This window comes from Triturus cristatus, chromosome 5_2 (genome assembly GCF_964204655.1).
Source record: "Triturus cristatus chromosome 5_2, aTriCri1.1, whole genome shotgun sequence".
In the NCBI taxonomy this organism is placed as follows: domain Eukaryota; kingdom Metazoa; phylum Chordata; class Amphibia; order Caudata; family Salamandridae; genus Triturus; species Triturus cristatus.
This window is the reverse complement of record NC_140588.1, coordinates 1,010,285,102-1,010,298,606: the sequence shown is the minus strand read 5'-3', so window position 1 is coordinate 1,010,298,606 and position 13,505 is coordinate 1,010,285,102. Positions and strand designations below refer to the sequence as shown.

The following is a 13,505-nucleotide window of genomic DNA, read 5'->3' as shown; positions in this document are numbered from 1 at the left end:
TCAGCTGTCTTGTGATGGCCAGCCTGACATGCACACTTTAAATTTCTCCAGCCCATGCTGTCTTAGACAGTTGGGTGGAGAGCAGGCACAGACCCCCAGTGCCTGAGGGAGTTTCGAGTCAGCCCCCCTCCAGCCAATCCTGACACTTCTCTCGTGCTTCTTAACATAACCAGCAGCATGAGAGCAGTGTCTGGATTGGTAGAGGGGAATTAGCTCTGAAACCACGCGCTCCCACTGACTGGAAGCACACCAAGAACCGGAAGAGGTGAGCCTTTGGATAAGTAGTCATTTTATTTTTAATTCTATGGTTATGACTCTCTATGAGAAAATTGCACTGCCTTCAGCCTCAACTCCAGAACTGCCAGCTGTGGTTCATTCTAAACACTCTTTATAATGAGCCATGATTGAGAGTGCTTGTCAGTGGGTCAAAATTATTAATTTTCTACCTCTCCACTTATGGATGTCAGCAGCCGCTACTGCAGAGAGGAACGACTCTGTGATTGAGAGATATACTTCAACCCATACGGGGTGCTAAGCATTACTCTATGTCTCTGTGGGGAACTAGGTTTATTGTGAGGACTGATCATAAACCCTTGGTTATTATATTGCTACCAGTGGGTGGCACAATGTTTACAGCAGTGTGAGCAAGGCTTGCTGCCAAATTACAAATAATTCATGCCGCCCGCCAATGCAAAATTCCAGCAAACCTGGCTCTTTGCCCCACAATGACCACCAATGACGCACTGCAGCGTGAGATCTGCACTTTGCACTATAGCATCACTGGCTCTAGCAACAACCGTCCCCAGCACCCAATAGGATCTTCGTGCTATATCCGCAACACTCTCCCTTCTCCTCGCGGCCCCTTCCACCGCAAGCAAACTCTTTGCACTGGACTGGAAAGGTAAATCTTTCAGCAGGACTAACCTGGTCCCTGCATCCGTCCAGCACCCCTAACTTGTGACTTTGACCCAGTCCCACATGACAAGATAACCGCGAGTGACGCTTTTTGTTTTCAGGCACTTTACTTTCCTGAAATCATTCAAATTGCATATTACCGGTTCTACTAATTGGAATTTTGTCATTTTGTTGTCAAATACTTTATTAATATTTATTCAATTTTTCTAAATTGGTGTGGTATTTTCTTGTGTGGTGTTTTCACTTTATTTCTTTTTGTGTGCTGCATAAATAGTCACACATTGCCTCTAGGGTAAGGCTGACTGCTGTTATGCAAAGATACCAGAGGGTTTAGGCACGAGTTAATTTAGGGAATTTTGTGGTTCACCTTGACAGGTATTGTAGCTGTAGAAGGCCACTTTTGTACCACGTCTGGTACAATACCCATTTTGTTAGTACCCACATTCCATTTCGGTACTAAGAAAATGTGGTCCAATCACATCTGAAATACCTTTCCAACAAAAGATATCTTCAAAAACTTTAGTACTGACTTCCTTAATAATTTTGTGAATGGGCAATAAGAAAAACTTAACAAAGTAGTCGAAGAATCTAGATAGCAGAGAAGTAAGGGTGGAATTTGCTGGATGCTATTTTTTGTTATGTTATTTTTTGTAATGTTATGTTAGGCTGGAGTATCCCAGCGCTAATGCTTCAACCAGAAGGATGTTTCCGACTGAGACCTTAGAATAACCAGGTTTTTAAACGTTTTTTAAAAATTATAAAATGTTGGTAAGTGTAGATTTCAAATGATAACATATTTCAATGGTGCAGAGCCAGAAAATAATAGGAACATCCTCCATTGTGAGTTGTTCAAATAGGGCGAGGAAATGCCAATGCAGTATTCGAGGATCTAAGAGTAGTCAAAAATGGAAAAACCATATTCTAGACTGAAGTTAGGCCGAATCTTCTCTATACAAGACTCTGTTGGCATGTGAAGAACCCTAAAAGTACAACACTTTCTTATGGGAGCCACTGTAGAGATCTTAAAATTGAAACTGAAGAAGTACTGGATCGAATACCACAGACCAGTCTGAATGGTGCCTTCTGAATCACCTGCAGTCTTGACAAAAGTTACCAGGAGTGCACTGCCATAATCTAGCCAGCTAGTTATAAGTGCTAGTGTAAAGGACTATCTGCAATCAATAGGGAGTCAAGGAAAGGCTTTCTCAAGCAAATGGAAAATTCCAAAACATGTCTGTAATGAAGAATCCAATGCAAGTTAATACAAATAAAATTGTAGTTTATTCAGGTCCAGCACAGTACATCCAACTGCACAAAATCTTCTCAGCTTCTGCTGCATGGAACATGGAATACCATGCACCATGGCAACAGATCACAGATAGCAATTTGAATATAAATAACTTGTACAGGAATATCTTGAAGGGATAGGGAAATGAGGAAGTAGAATAGAACACATCTCACCCTTTTGAAATAAAGAAAAAGAAAAAACAAAACTGAACATAATCTTTGAATTTCACGGGGGGAGTAGCAATCCTCCCGCTCACTTTAACTCTTGAACTCTTGAAGCTACTGAGTCAAACCTTATAGAAATATTCAAGGAATTCCCAGAGTTTTCACCCAGACAACTGTCTTCAGCATTGCTAGACAAATTGTATCAGGAAAATGTCACCATTAATTCCAGAACCACATTTGACAACACGCCTCACATTCCACACTTCACTATCCTGGGTCACAATATTGTTTAAGTTGACTTTAACAACTCTCCGCGCAGAACCATACTTTGAAGTTCCTTTAGCAACTATACCAGGCTTAAATAACCTCACCCAATCGCCTACAACAAAAGTGGGAACCTTCACTTTCCACTTAGAATCATAACTTTCCTTCATCTTATCCTGGTGATGTTTCACCTTCAGAAAAGTATTTTGCAAATCATCAGCCACAAATCCTGCCATTTTTTTTAATCCACCTTGGGCACAATTTAGAAACAGGTTCTCTTGCTCTCAAAAGGCGAAACTGACTATGTTCTGTGACAGAATGAGGAGGAATCCGATACATCCAAAGCCTTTCCCTCAACACAGTCTTCCACGCCCTACCAGACATCTGGGCCCAATCTACACTATCCTTGAGGACTGTGGTGGTTTCCCTCCCGTGACGGAGCACTCCGACCTCTCCAACATGGCAGCCGAGGAGGACTGTGTTGTGATGTTGGGGCCCTAGGCCCTCATGCTGGGAATGACGGACACAGGACACATGCTTGGATGGTGGGTTAACTGGCCTCGAGCACGTGCGCTCGGCCCTTTTTATTAACAGCGTCACCTGACCCAGTGACGTCTGTGGTGGGTGGGTGTACAGTGTAGGACACACTGCTGAACACTAGAACGTGTCCATGCTAGGACACTACATTCCTCCCAATTTTTAATAACAAAAACCCAGAGTCAATGTTCAACCTAGGGGAGAAAGAAATATATATACAGATGTAATACAGTGACCAAACTTCTGCAGAATCGCTCACGCTTCAGCTGCTTGGAGTCACAGACGATGTTCTTCCTGTCGCTGACGATGTTCTTCCTGTCGCGGACGATGCTCTTCCCGTCGCGGACGATTACCAGTTCACTGTGGCACCAGCCTGGGTGCTCGATGGATCCAGTCTGTTGACGACTCTGCTTTGAAGTTGTACTCACAGTCTTTTCTTCGCTTTACTTTCTTGGCGACAAACACAGTTGAGTTCTTGTGGTTCACCGCTAGATGTTGCCGTTTATCTTTTAGTCCAGTCCTTTTCTTTATCTGTGGCGTGTGTTCTGGTTTGCAGAAAGACGGGTCATTCGCAAGACACCCCTCTCACCAGGGTGCCCCTCTCACAGGTGTTCCCCTGCCACGGGATATCCTTGAGGCCCTCTTCATCAGATCTGGCCTGGGTTAAGTGTCCTGTATCGTGTTACTTCCATGCCGATAAGTGCGGGTGCGGAGGAGACGACAGGTCTCACCTCAGATGCCGCAGTCAGACCTGGAGGGTGGCTGTTGGCTCCTGTCTTTAGCACGCGAAGTCTTCATCCTCCTGGGACCTTTGCTGAAGGGCGGCTGATGACCATCTCTCGTCGCGGGGACACTCTATCTCACTGGCATCCCTGAGGCCTTTGCCCCTGAGTCACCACGGCTGGCATCGACCAGTGTCCGTGTAACCCCAAAGTTGGGTATTTCGAATGGTACGGCCTGCTCACCTCTGCAGATCCCAGGTGTGCTGAAAGCATCGTCAAACAGATGGTCTTTTCTCCATGCCACGGGGGTTCTTCAGGACTTGCGCACTGTGTTCTGACGCTTGTCACCTTCCTTGTCTTTGAGGTGTGAGTAGTCTTGCCACACTCCTCTCTCTTTCCTCTATTTCTTTCTCCGTGAGGATGTCATGTCACTCTGACTTCTTCTCCTTCTTCTTGCAGTGGCAACCGTGCCGCTCAGATCTCTTTCTTTCCCCTTTTTCTTTTAGTGGCAGACGTGCCACTCCGATGTCATCTTCCTTCTCTTCTTGTAGTGGCAAACATGCCACTCAGATATCTTCTTCCCTTCACGACCCACTCTGGACCATTTCTGTTCTCCTCTTGGTCTGGCCAGGCTTCTCCATGCAGCGCGCACACTCTGCACGTGTTCCCCCTGGTCTTGTCCTCGTCCGAGAACACTCTCTTCATCTTCCTCAGCATTCCGAGTTAGGGTCGTGACCTTCTCTTCATCTTCTCCTTTTCACCAGTTACTTTGGTTGAAGTTCGTGGGGCCATGCTCATGGTCCACTTCGTTCTTCTCCCTTTCACCAGTTACTTTGGTTCTTCTTGAGCTTCTTGGACCACTTATAGCGCGGGGATGCCCTCGGGTCACCAGGCGCTTTACAAGTCGCTAAATAAATAAATAAATAAATACTTGACGGTCCGCGCTGCCGATCACTGGCAGGATATCTTCGGTCTTGTCGTCAGACCTCTTGCTTTGTAGCTTAAATGACCCGTGCGTCGGTCACCTCCTTGTGCAACTCCTGGCGAGTCGGCTTCTGTGGTGCGACCATTTGGCAGGTCGGCTTGGCCTTTGTGGTGCGACCATTTGGCTGGTCGGCTTGACCTTTGTGGTGCGACCGTTTGGCAGGTCGGCTTGGCCTTTGTGGTGCGACCATTTGGCTGGTCGGCTTGACCTTTGTGGTGCGACCGTTTGGCAGGTCGGCTTGGCCTTTGTGGTGCGACCATTTGGCTGGTCGGCTTCACGAGGTGCATCACGTCGTGTGACTACCTGTGTCCGCTGCCTTGTCAGGTGCTGGTGCGTGCTACTCTTCGTACCGTCGTGGTACATCTTCAGTGTAGCGTTGCTCCTTGTACCATGATCTCTTGATGTGGTGGCTTCTTGGCGCCACTGGGTGTGGCTCGACATCCTTGCCCGCCAGTGTTGGATACTTGCTGCGCCCATCCTCTTCAGTGGGTTCCTCTCCTGTAGGCGCTGCAGTGTACTGTCCGCGTCCGGGGTACATCTGCGCTGAGTCAGTTTGTTCTCTCGAGGGTTCGCTCCACTTGATGCGGCGACAGCGCAGTCCTCGCTGGGGTGGATGTGGCTTGACACCATTTCCTTTTCTTCCTCCTTGTCGCTGTGGGATAGCGCTGCATCCCTGTGGCACACCGTCTCTTCTTCCTGTGCTTCTGTCGCGTTCCTGCGCTTCTGGCACATTCCTGTGCGCCTCCGTCGCATTCCCGTGCGCTCACCATCGCGCATCCGTCAGACCTTGCGGTACGTGCATTGCTGCCTCTTCTTCCTTGCGCTGCGAGCCGTCGGTCTCCTGTGGCTGCTGGACTTCCTTGGATTGCTGCATGCTTGTTTGTTTCCTTGTTTCTGCAATACCACCAGTGGCCACTGGGTGGCAGTGTTGCTTGTCCCATGCAGCAGCAACCTTCTGTGCTGCCAGAACTCTATACCTTGTTTTCTTTTCCTCTTCTCCAGGCTTCACTCGTGAGTAGGAGAGCTGGAGGGGAGCTGGAGCCAGGCAGACCAGTGAAGTGCAGGAGAGGGGCTGGGCAGCAGGTAAGTCTTTTCCTTTATTTATTTTTTTAATGTCTATTCAGAGGCAGATGGGGGCACAGGCTCTGTCAGTGGGCAGAGGCAGGTGGGGGGCACAGGCTCAGTCAGTCGGCTTCTCAGAGGGCGAGGCATTTCTCTGTGTGTGTGTGTTGGGGGAGACATGCTCTTTTGGTCACGCAGGGGCTTCCCAGCTCATTCGTGACTTCAGTGGGGCATATTGTCAGTCAGTGCCATCGCGCACTCAGCGTAGGTGTGTTTTGGCGGCGCTGGCCGCTGACCTGCATTCCCTCCATGCAGCCGGGGGTCCAACGAGGTGGGGCACGATTCGATGGCCAGCGGCAGCCGTTCTGTACACTTACGATCGCCCTCCCTGCCCGCGGCAGCTTCCAACAGTCCTCGCGCGGCAGGGAGGGGGGTTGGGGGCCACTCGCAGATGTCTTCGCCGCTTTTCCGGGCATTTAGGCATTTATTTCTGGAGTGTTGTGAGCGGCGCTGGCCGCGTACAGTTCCTGGGCATATCTCCATCCCTCCCGCGGCAGCCTCGCACACTTCTCCTGCTGCGCAGGCGGGGGGGGGGGGGAGAAAACGAGTAGAACCGGCGTGTTGTGCTGCGGGTGGGCTCCGCTTTTACTGTATGTTCGTCAGCAGAACCGGTGTATTGTGCTGCGGGTGGGCTCCGCTTTTACATTCAGTTCGTCCCGCCCCCGCAGCAGGTCTCCACGCTCCACGGACCGCGCGGGGGGGGGCCGGGGCTGCTGGTGCCGCTTCACTCGGGGTGTTGCTGCCGGTACAGGACTCGGGTGAGCTCCGTCCATGCGGGTGGGCACCGCACTTGCTTCTACACCATTTCCGCCCCCTCCCGCAGCCGGCCTCCTCACATCGCGGGCCGCGGGGGGGGGTGCTGGCACCTCTCTCCTCTGGCCAGGTGCTTCACAACCAGGGCTCACCTTCGCCCTGCGGGTCTTCGCCTCAGCGCGGCGGCTCCTCACCTTTCGGCCGGCGGGCCTTCTTCCTTCCGCGGGTGGGCACCGCGTGGCACACGCCTCTTGCGGGGGTCGCAGCCGATGCGGGTAGGCTCCGCTCGGCTTGCCTTTACTTCCGGGCACCTCCGGGCACCGCGGTAGGGTCGGGGTGGGCACCCGGCCTCCGCCTGCAGAATTACGGCGTCGCGGCCGATGCGGGTGGGCTCCGATCGGTCCGCTTGTCTTCGGGGCGCTTCCCCCTCCACCAGGGTCACGGCGGCCGGTGCCTGAGGCGCGGGGTGGGCTCCCGGTCGCCACCAGTCACGCTGCGGGCTCTGCTTCGCCCTGCCGGCTTCTCGGCGCGTCGCGCCTTCCCCCGGGGGGGGGGAGGGTGCCCTCACTGCAGGCAGCAATCTCCCCCTTCTTGTCGGTGGTTGCGCAGATCGGGGGCTGCACACGCGGGTGGAATACCCGCCTCGTCGCCAATGTGATGTTGGGGCCCTAGGCCCTCATGCTGGGAATGACGGACACAGGACACATGCTTGGATGGTGGGTTAACTGGCCTCGAGCACGTGCGCTCGGCCCTTTTGATTAACAGCGTCACCTGACCCAGTGACGTCTGTGGTGGGTGGGTGTACAGTGTAGGACACACTGCTGAACACTAGAACGTGTCCATGCTAGGACACTACATGTGTGTTCCTGCGGGACAAGCCGGAACTCCCTTCCCGGTAGCCACGAGCCAAGGAGGTGGGGCGGAGAAAGATGCCTTAAGGCTGCAGACCGAGAGCAGCAATGGAGCAGAGCCAGGAAAGAGGGAAGACGTGGAGAAAAGGGGTGGCGAGGATACACCTACAACCAGCGCAGAGGAGCCGTGGAGCCGCCGCAAGGAGGAGAGATGCCCTGACGCGAGGAAGACAGCACTGAAGGTGACCGCTCTTGGAGCAATGCCCCCTAGTCCGGTACTCCAGCGAGGGAGGCGGAGGCTGCGACTCCCCACCCCACGGCCCAGGAGGGTCATGGGTTCAGGCAAGTGCCTGGGTTGTTTTCGTTTAGGGGCTGGTAGGCGGGAATGCGGTACACCTCACGTTAAGCACCATGAAAACCCCTTCATACACTTAGGCACCTCACAGTAATAGGAAACGGGTGACGGGAGCACTACCCCTTTCCATTTATCACAGGACAGCGTCCTGACCTACTTTTTTCTTAGATTTTTCCGGTTCATAACATAACGAACTGAGCCCTCCTGAGAGAGAAGACTCGACCCCGGACAGACACGAGCAAGAACAGCCTGGATACATTGACTGCCACACATTCAGTTACCATTTATCCTCCTCTGTGCCCGTACATTAGAGTTGCAGAAAGACTAAAAAGACTTACCCAGGAAGTACTGGGCCATTTACAAAGCAAGAAAAAAAGGAAAAGAATAAAATATATCTTTCCCTTTAACCACAACCTTTTCATTGTACAGGCGTGGCCTAACACTCACAAGGACCCGATTAAATCTTTCCACTTGACCATTGCCTTGTGGTTAATAGAGAGGAGTAATGATGTGCTTAATTGCACACATTTGAAGAAAGTCTTCCATCTCATGTGACTTTAATTGCACACCATTATCAGTAATCTTTTCATTGAAGATATTTCAGGATGACCTTCATGGGCAAGCCTAAGAATCTCATCTTGCATAAGATCTGGAGGCACACACTTACCATTTTTAAAAATAAGATCACTTTCAACCTCCAGTTCATTAGAAACTTGCTGAAAAGGCTTTAGTTCAGCGGGAACTACGTTAACTTTGGGCCACCCTTCCCAGATAAACTGTTTCAACATATTCCATTTGTCATCTCCAGTAACACTGCTTCTCCAAGAATCTTCAGAAATGGCAGAAAATTCCTCTGCAATGTAATCATTCACAGATGCAACCGGGGCTTAATTTGTGCCGCTGCTTGCCGGTGCTTAGCACCGGCACTTAATTAGCAGGGCCGGGTCTACAGGGATTTAGTTTAGTGGACGTAATTGATTTGAAAGATTTACCTCACTACGGCACTTGGCAGTGGCACAGAGTGTTACTGTTTGATGATGAACCTGTTTGTTTCTGACTCTGATTCTTCAAGTTCTTCTTAAGTTCTGTTCTTCTCAATAAATGTTGTGTGGCGCTGCGGCCGCGGCTCAGTGTTGCCGGCCGCCCAGTGGGTGTGGGGCGTGGGCAGGACACTGAGTTGGGCAGGGCTGGATTTTGGTCTAATGCGGGGGTTGGGCATTGGGGGCGGTGCGCGGAGCGCTGCAGCAGGCAGCGTGCACAGATTTTTAAAATTTGCACGCGATTCACTGCATTGCCAAGCCCCAGCATACCCGCACGGGCGCACCCCACAGAGTCATCTTGGTTCAACGGCCGCCAGCAGCAAGCGTGACCGGCCAGGCCAGACAGACGACGTTGTTCAGGACTTGAGTAGCCACTGCCAGCAGTGAGTACTGCTACGCCTACTGACCAGTAACAGCACCAGCATCCACCAGGTGAGGCAAGGCCTGGCAGGCCTAATCAGTTAAATAAAGCGTTCTGGGTCCTCAATTCTCACTTACTGCATGTGTAAGTGGGCAGGGCAACATGGCGGGATGGGTAGGTACATATCTGCTGAAAACGGCTCCAATGCTAAGGTCTGTAATAAAGACGTAATTGGGTGCCGGTGCTGGATGTGGCAGTGCCTTTTGGGAGCCAGTGTGGTAGGTGCACGCATCTTTCTCTAATGTGTGTAGCCGCCATGATCATGAATATGCCGCCCCGTGGGTGGCGGTGGCATGGGCATGTTTGATTGGTCATGAGTGGACAGAACCACAACCACTCATTAATTTATGGATGCTTGAACTAACTTTACACACTAGGCCCACCGTCCCAAAGAAGGCCTTTTGAAATATAGTAAGCTGCACCCACATGTATCGGCAATCCCCGAATATAGCAGCGCAGTGAGAACGTGCATGTTTGAGGAGTCTGCATGGGGCTATGATCCATGCCAAACCAACCAACGCTGCTTTTTGTTTGGGTGCGTGGCAGTGGAGCCTCGTTCTGGGTCCTCAATTCCCACTGACTGTGTGTGTAAGTGGGCAACATGGCGGGATGGGTAGGTACATGCCGAAAACCGGCTCCAATGGTGAGGTCTGCAATAGACAAAATCGAGTGCCGGTGCTGGAGGTGGCGGTGCCTTTTGGGAGCCAGTGTGGTTACTGCCCAGACCTGACAACACCGTGGTTTTATTGTGGTGAAAGTTTGCAAAGTCCTACGGTATCCCACGAGCTCCAGCTTTCCTGCTCCTGTAGTGCAGGGATCTCTGTTTGGGGGAAACTTTCACCGGTAATTTATCCCGCGCACCCAAACTGTCCTGAAGCAACCGGTCTCTTGAGCAAGGCCTTGTGAAAATAACTGACTGTGGTACTCATTACGAACACTAGAAGCGGGAGGCCCTCCCCTGCAGGCTGCCATGCCCGACTCAAATAAATCTATCTACTATGTACTTCCATTGGCCTGGGGCTCAGATGTCCGTGTGCTCCATCTTGGACTGTGGCGTAGTAAGGGGTGAGCATGAGTTACTGTGGCTGGCCGACACAAAGAGTCTGTTGGGTGGTCCAGCACTGCGGCAAGGGCCAGGGGCTTGTAAATAAGCTATTTTGTTTTTCTCCTTTTGTTGGAATGTATCCAATATGTTTTTTGATTGTTGAAAAAAAAGTACAATTAGTATATTTCCACATTTATTTACCGTATAAATGTACGCACACACTTTTATGTGTGTAGAGTTTTGTTACGCTAAATAAACTCTGACAGTAAAACAAAACTCTCCTCAATACATTAGCATTGTACTACTTATGCACAGAGGCCGCAACTTTTAAGCCACAGTGAGAATCACGTGCCATGGCCTTGAGGGCTTCACATGAAGAGCTGACTCCCTGTTTGGAAATAGGAAGTTGGAACCTAGGCTCTTACAGCACACTCTGAATTCAACCATGCGCCTGGAGTCGATTTAGGCGCAAATATGCGGTCTGTGCGGTACAGCGAGAACTGCCGGTGCACTGTCCTGCTGTCTCTACACTTTGCATTAACTAGTTGAAAAGAAGGCGTGGGCCTCCGTGCATTTCTCAGTACAAAGTCTTTGATCTTGCCAGAATAAATGAAAAACAACCTATTCTGGCCTCAAAGTACTGACTGATACATGAAGAACTGTGCTTTTGTTTCAAAAGAAGATGCTGAGATCTGTGGGCGTGCATCACCCAGGAGCTGAGTGTCTCCGAGTACCACTGCAGAGCATCTCCAAGCTCAGAAAGAAACTGGTCCAGAGAAAAGATGCTCTTCTGTGGATCACTCAGGAACCGAGCATACATTATGCCTGAGCAGTCTTTATACACCTAAATAAATATTACGTTATCAATATATGCATATAATCGGTGTTCTGTATAACCTCAAAATGTAGTTTGTGGTTCGTTGTATGTTTTACTCTGGTGAAGGAGAGCTGGAACAAAGCAAAGACAAGGAGATGATGGACAGAGCGCTGAAACTTTTCAATCATTTACCCCCAGACACAGATCTGGGTTTAATCCATCGATCTTTTGCTCACTGTGGCACCCCAGTTTGGAACCAGGCATATGTAAATCAGTATTGACCCTGCTCCCCAAGGGAATAGTCCAGCCCGAACTGCCAGGCCAGGTCCTCCCTAGACTGGAAACAAGCATCGTGGGACCGGTTCAGGGACCCCTCGTCAGCCAGGCTAGCTTGAATCCACTGGCACAAGCAACCATTGCATGGCTTGGGAAGGGGTGCTGCTTTGCCTTTGTACATTTATAGGACATCTCTGCGTTTTGCCTCCAGTGAGACTGACTGTCATGAAACCCAAAGTGTGCAGTCATTCCGAGTGGCTACCTCTTCATCCGGGCTACACAGTGACTGATGATGGTGGCTGTGAGTTTCTAGTGCAGGAGTGCAGGCCATTTTATCTGTGCCCTGTGGACAGACTGCTCACTAGCTCTTTTCAGTAAAAGGTCTGTCACTCCCCATAACTGGTGTCATTTACTTACATGTTATATGGGACATCGATGTAAGATGCATCATGTGTGTTTGTGTTTTGTATGTTGTGATTCACACGTGAATAGTTGGCTTCATTCGGACCCCTATTTGTGTGCCGCACAAAATGGTGGACTCCTGTATTTGGGAATGGTGATGTCCACCTTGTGCAGCTCAGCTTGGCTGAACACCATTCCTGTTCCCACCTGACTGACTGCCTGGAATCAACGTGTCCTTAGTTATCTTGAAGGTCATAAGAAATAACTTTGCTGGTAACTGAAGAGAACAGATTGTGAATTTGTGTGTTGTTTGTTTTAGTATGAAATGAAGCGAACTAGTGAAGTAACCTTTTCGAAGGCATAATGTGCAGTGTGGTGGTGGCGTGACGACGGTCGCAGCAGGTCACGTCACTGTGTGGTAGTAGCAGCAGGATGATGAGAAGCACTGACCGGCGGCCGCCTAGTACTAGCCCCCGTGGCCATACACAGGCACACTGCAGTGTACACAGGTTTTTTTTGTGTGAAAATGTGCTGGAACTGGAACCCCAGCTTGCTATGTGCCGAGACTGCTGATGCTACGGACGATAGCTTTCCTCGGGGTCTATACAGCTGTTCAGGTCCATGCTGAGAGGACTGCAAGAGTCCCATGTTATCTATAACACTACGGCAGTAGCGCGGACGCTATACACATCGCATGGCACCCATGGATTGCTGTTGATTCTACATAAGGGCATGCTGATATTACTGTGTAATGTATGCATTGGCCATGCCATCATCATTCACACAACGAACTGCAATTGATGGAGTGGCAAGAGATTCTCCACTCGGTGCTGTGCACCATCGTACAGTATTGCCATGGTAGTGCTGTCTGTGTCACTAAGAATGATGTCTCAAGTTTGGGACTTTTTAGATGCCCTGCTGAGTTGTGGCTGCAGCTCCCTCCACAATGTATTATTAACGTGCTCTGATAAAGGATATTAACGTGCATGATTTTATTCAGTTCATCTGTTTAGAGTTTTCACAACATTTTGGTTTATTTTAGCCATATAAGCTATGTAAAAGTTGTATCTTTGAACTCATAGACTCTGATTAAAATGGCATACCCTACCCCCGTATTATCCTTTCCCATAATCAGCACATAGAGCAGCACTGAAATTGTCCCTTTTCAATGCATTAGTGATTTTAGCTACTTCATTCAAAAATCGTGCTTTAAATGCACTTTCCATTTAAACTTTTTCAAAATTTTCATAGGGCAGGGGAACCTCCTATCAAAACCTTACTATGAGGAAGACTCCCTTGCTGAATTTCAGCTCACGTATTACATCTGTCTTTTAGCAGTTAAAGATGTGGGTGGAGCTCATATAGTAAGTGGGTGGAGCCAATGGAGGAAGTGGGTGGAGCCAGCGAAAAGTACGTGTGGCCTCCCACAAATATTTCAGCACCTGCACTTCATATTTTACAAATTAAGCACTGGATGCAACAAATTCGAAATCTTCACTCATCACAGACTTTTCTTCACCAGGGCAAGGTAAAAATGAAAGACAGTCA

At 49.8% G+C, this 13,505-nt stretch overlaps 1 long non-coding RNA gene across 1 annotated transcript in view; it reads left to right on the top strand.

The window, feature by feature from the left end:
* Nucleotides 1-5,878: 5,878 nt before the first annotated feature.
* LOC146829583 (uncharacterized) overlaps nucleotides 5,879-13,505 on the top strand; it is a 493,129-nt gene continuing 485,502 nt past the window's right edge. Inside the window, exon 1 of the long non-coding RNA XR_014962015.1 lies at nucleotides 5,879-5,958. This is a non-coding gene — a long non-coding RNA (uncharacterized LOC146829583). The remainder of the gene's footprint in view (nucleotides 5,959-13,505) is intronic.